Here is a 6000-nt window from a genome sequence, read left to right on the forward strand (position 1 = left end):
ATGTAGTGAGTAACTGAAGCCCCACTGAAAGATGCCAATCCAGTCTATCGGTCCACCCGCTCGATATATCCAATTCTCGCAGCAGTGGATCGGGTGTATGTTAACCCAGGCTGCCCATTAAAGCAAGTGGTGGCTTCTCCCATTCGCGGTCCGCCTGTGTCGCTCTCACAGTCCCAAAAGATGTCCTTTACTTCCTTCTAAACCTAAAGTTATTTATAGGAGGGCCTACCTTGAGAGACAAATTATCCAAAAATTTTATTGACCCACCCAAACAACCTACCACCTTTTTTGAGGGAGTGGGGTTTTACCCCTGCAACAGATGTATCAGCTGTAAGACTACAGGCCTTTAAATCCCGAACTACTCCTTTAAATCCCGAACAAATGGGAAAGAATATAAAATAAAGAATTTTATCTCATGCAATAGTCGATATGTCACTTACCCTTTGGAGTGTCCTTGTGGCCTGCAATATGTGGGAAGAACCACAAGGGAACTAAAAAAGAGATTAGAGGAACACATTAACAATATTAAAAAAGGTTTCACTAAACATAGCCTATCCAGGCATTTCAAAATGTTTCATATTTAAAACCCACAAAATGTAAAGATATGTGGCATAGATAAAATTAAAAATCATTGGAGGGGTGCTAATCTTATGAAAGATTGTAAGAGTCCAGTGCTAACTGCGCATGCGCCAACGGCGCATTGCCGCAATGAAATGGAGGAAATCCGCGCCAACTGCGCATGCGCCAACTGCGCATGCGCCAACGGCGCGTCATTGCGCCAACCCGCGCAGGCGCAGAGGACCTGATACAGCAGGGCGGGAAAACGGCCAGGAGGCGCACAGGAAGTGACCCAAACTTCCATCATCACTTCCCTATATAAGCCCAGCTTGGACACTCCCAAAGTGCTGGATTATCGTCAGTCTCCTCTTGTTCCTGTGCTAGTGTGTGATTTGTTTGAACTTGCTGTGGCCTGTAAACCTATCTAACTACTCTTGCTTGCTGCCTGCCATTGACCTCGGATTTGTATCTTGACCATTCTTCTTCTTTGCCCTTTTTGTATTTGCTGCCAGATTGGAACCGACCCCGGCTTGGATCTCGGCCATTCTTCTGATTAACCCCTGTGTACTCCATTGCCAGATTGGACTTGACCACGGCTCGGATCTCGGACTCAGGCTTGCACGGTGCTCCGCACCCCTGGCACCGTGCCAAGTCTCTGTCTCCATCTCCAGAGACTTCACGACCCAAGGTGCAAGGGAGGCCTCCCCACTACTTCAGTCTCACCTCAGGTATGTGGCTCTCGTGACAAGGATATTTCAAAGAATGAGTCTAAGTGGATATTTCTTTTAGATACTTTGACTCCTAAGGGGTTAAACATAGATTTTGATCTTAATTATTTCCTGAATAATTATTAATGTTTTTAAAATATTTTTAACATGTGTTACTACTACTAATTTTCCTTTCTGTACTTGGTTTCGTATAATCATTGTTTTTAGTAGTGAGATTTCTGATTGTAATAATTGATTTCTTTAAGGGTTTTTAGAGTTATTTATCTATTGTAATATGCGGATCCGCCCGCATTCCCGAAGTGGCGTAAGGCTCCGCCCACTCCTCCAACATCATGCCATCCGTCCACGCCCACAGGGCGGCGCTCGGCGTCGCCCCCTCCAGGGGGGGGTCTGGCTCCTCCTCATCTGCGGTCCACTTAAGGATTGAGTAGTGAAACGATCGGCGTCTCAGTATTGAGTTGGGTACAGACGCTGACCGCTCATGTGTAGCTGTTCCCTCTTGGAGAGCTGATTTTCGACCCAAGGACTCAAACTCTGTCTTCAGCCCTGTTGGGCAATCTCAACCCAAGGACTCAAACTCTGGCTTCAGCCCTGTTGGGCAATCTTGCAGTGGACCGTTCATACGCAGCCCAGCTCACCCTCACCCCTGCTGCTACTGTGGACAGTCACACCATGAACCGAGGCTACCTTCCCACTTAAAGGAAAGGTGGTATTCCCTGGACTCTCCCTCTCTATCTCAGTGGATCCCCACACTACAAAAACGCAAGTATCATGCACTGTGGCCAGTGATGAGAGAGTGGCTTTATGCTCGCTGCAGATTCTGGGTTGATGACACAGAGTTAGAGGCTATGTTGTGAATACTACTGTCAGTAAAATTTGAATACAGTGATTTAAACTTAAATCGTTTCTTTTGTGATTATATGAACTTTAAGTTGGACGCTATCCGCAGTTGAGTTCCATACAGGTGGTTGGCACCCGTTACTACAGATCTTACATATTTTACATCTATCAATTGAGTATTTAAATTTTTCTAATATGTGGGGTATTTATAGATCATGCTGTACTAATTAGTGGAGATCTGCCTTCTTTCTGAAGAAGTCATGTGATGAAACGCGTCAAAGGGGCAGATCAGTTTGGCACATGGGATATACTGCAAGCTGTGTGTGAGAATTTTCATCCCTTTCTGCCGGGCCGGCTGAAGTTTTTAAACTTTTTATGTAAGTTGCTATTTTTTAATAAATTCTATTGTTAAACCTACTACACTATGAGGATTGTCTTTTTTTTCTAAACCCCTCCAAACATCTTCGGGGACTGTGAGAGCGACGCAGGCGGACCGCGAACGGGAGAAGCCGCCACTTGCTTTAACGGGCAGCCGGGGTTAACTGCGGTGCTGCAGGGGGAGAAACGGCTTCATACACCCGATCCACTGCTGCGAGGAGAATTGGATATATCGAGCGGGTGGACCGATAGACCGGATTGGCATTTCTCAGAGGGGCTTCAGTTACTCACTACATCTGGTAAGTATTCACTGCTCAGGGGGGCTGCTGTTCTAAAGATTGGGACGACGAAGAACCTGTTTCCCTTTTTTCTTTCACTATTCAAAGTCTTCATCAGCGAACTTATTTAAATGCTTTTTCTCACTGACACTTGCTACTATTCTTATCGGGACTGATTTAGAAAGTATCACTTTTCATTTGACACTGAACATTTTCTGCTATACTGCGCTTGTATTGAATGGATTGAATCAATTCTTTTAAGATTCAATGTTACATCACTGAGGAATTTTTTAATGGATTTATATATTTGTCACAGAGATTTACATTTGATCACGTCTAATTTATTTGATTATTTATTTCATAGTATTTCCTATTCACTTTTGTTCTTTTAATCATATTTATTTGTTTTCATACATCACTTCATGAGGAATTTTTTTCACACTTACCAACTGGCCAATAAACAAGCAAAAAACAAATTAGACTGTTTTGAAAAATTGCATTAAAACAGAGGTTTTAGTTGCATACATTTGTAAATATATATGGAAGCTGTCTAGCTGGTAAGTGTACTGGGATTTTTTTTATTGTGCTCACTCTAAGCCAGCCTTAGCAGCTGCGCAGTTACCTTCTCTTTGCTCCCTTGCAACTTTGATCAACCACAGTAAGGACAGTTTGGCCTATGTAATTTTCAGGTTGAAAATTTGAGCTTACAGACAACTGAAGACTCTCTCTGCCCCCAATTGTCAGTGCCAGGTAGATGGGTACCCAACTGCCAAGCAGCAGAGCTGTCATGTGAAAGAAAGAGCAGTGAATCATATGCTGTGTGGAACAACCAGGTAATTTTCTTCGCCCCCGGAGGCCAACAGAGCAGCAGGGAAGCAATTAGAAGGTGAATATGTGCAGCTATGTGTACGATGAACCTGTTACTTTACCTGAGTGTACTCATGGAATTTGCATGTATTCCCCAGCGTTCCCTGAGTTCTTGTGCATTTAGCACATTTGCCAAAAAGTAAAGTGAAGAAAACTGTGGCAAAAGCAGTGCAGTTACCCTTCAGGCTTAAAGTGACATTAAAGGATATTTTTTTTCCCTCCCCCCAATGTTAATTAAAGCACTTACCTTAAATTATGTCTCTTAATCCGATTTTCCTCTTCCTTCCTATCCTTTTCAGCCTTCTCTCCTGCGGTGCGGCGGGTGTCCGATCCAGCGCTGACTCCTCTGTCCTTGCTGGCACTTCCTGCGGGTGTACGCACCCATATACTTACCTTGCGTCTCTCCTCATCTCCCAGCCGAAAATCCGAACTGCGCATGCACCCGCCCCAAGATGCTTTGCGGCCGCCCGAGCAGTTTCGGATTCTCGGCATGGAGCGTGCCGCGAAGACAGGGGTAAGTTTAAACCGCTTTTAAAGCGGGTTTTTAAAAAAACAAACCTTTTTGCATATATCGACTGCTTGCTAGAAGTAGATATATGCAAATAAAAACGGAGGGTTTAGAAACCCTTTAACCTTTTAAAAATTCAGCAATGAATCCAGTTGAATTGCAGCTACTCCACCTTTGCTTTAGTTTTCATTGCTTTTGGTTTTTGGAGTCAAAGAATATTGGACCTGCAGAAATAGCCAGTGAATAGGTCATGAGGTTTTTGTACAGAATGAGACCCTCTTCTTTATTGTGACTTTTAAGCTCCAAATAGTTCATTATAATATTGTTTTCTTACATATTTTTGAAGTTGAGAAGTCGAAACATTTTCTTAAGCCTTCATTAGGGTTAACATTTTGCAAGTTGTAATAACATATTTTGTAATGTTCAACAAAATTAATACCAATACTGAGGCACATAGCATGATATGTACATATTTTAGAGGCACAAAACCACAACCTATGGCATTCTGATATGATTTTTGTATCTTTCCTTAACAAGGGAATACATCTATGTATATTTACTGAAATTACATACATACATTTTATGTATTACATACATATATTCCACACACATTTCTGTAGTATAAAAGGAGGGGGATGGGGATTGGGCTGTCTATACACAGAAAGATGCTGGACATCAAAAGATCTTAATACAAAAATATTTTTTTTTATATTTGGCTGACTCTCGCATCATTTATGTAAGTTTATATAAGGAACACAGACACACATACTCACATGCACACTTAATAATTTGTCCTTAAAATGTTCCTTAAACAAGACCACAGTGTCTTACATGCTCTCGGTTCAAGGATTTTTTTTTGTCCTTTCTTCAAAACAGAATCACAAGAAGATTTTTTTTTGTATAAAATTTGTCTCCAGTTGATGAAACACATGTGTGAAGAAAAGGTTCTGTTTTATAGCAGTATGGTAGCTCTGAAGTCATGCCAAATCAGCAACATTGGGAAAATTGTAAAGGTTGTTTCATGTCTCCCTTGCTGTTATTGCTAATTTATCTAGCATGTATACAGCCCAGATCTTATCTTCATTTACGTTACTTTTCCCCAACACCTCCAAATTTTCCATGCTTTGCTGCGTCTTGCTGCTATTTATAGATTAACCAAAGGTGACCTCTCCCATTCCGTTCATGAATTGGGATCTGCGACTCGCCTGATTAGTAGGATTTAAGTATAGTATTATGGAAAATGCTGACATTTAGGTAAAACAAAATGTCAGTATTATCAAAGGAATGTTTTAGCTCGACTTTTATTGTCTATAGATAAGGCTGTCTTTTAGTTCTTGATGTATTGGTGGCCCTCAGACTGAGGTCTAAGGTCACCAGGTGGTCACAACATAGCATGGTTAATGAATATATTATAAATCGTTTAATTATTTTTGATAAAAAGTGGTTCACATATCTTTATAACTGATATTAAAGTGGTACTAAATGCTAGGCATTCTCTGCATTAAGATAAAAAAAGCCCCAGTACCTTTCAATGTTCCTTATCACCACCACCCGAAGTCCACAAACTTCAGGATTGTGGAGGAGAGTACTGTGAAGGGGGGGGGGGGGCAGTGAAGCGATAGGATCCTGTTGTTATCAGTCAAATTGCTGAAAGGAGGGCAGATGAGGAAGCAGGGGTGGGCCTTGCTGGGCACTGTGTATGTCTGTCCTGGCAGGGAACGTGCATACAGCAGGGGGCTAACTATAGGAAACACCTACAAATAGACAGGGGGTGCCAGCAGTTTTTTGGGACTGGCTGGAGAGAAGGAAATAGACAATTTAAAAGAAGAGGAATAAACTATTC

Source organism: Nanorana parkeri, unplaced genomic scaffold, assembly GCF_000935625.1.
Source record: "Nanorana parkeri isolate BGI_ZX_2015 unplaced genomic scaffold, ASM93562v1 scaffold888, whole genome shotgun sequence".
In the NCBI taxonomy this organism is placed as follows: Eukaryota; Metazoa; Chordata; class Amphibia; order Anura; family Dicroglossidae; genus Nanorana; species Nanorana parkeri.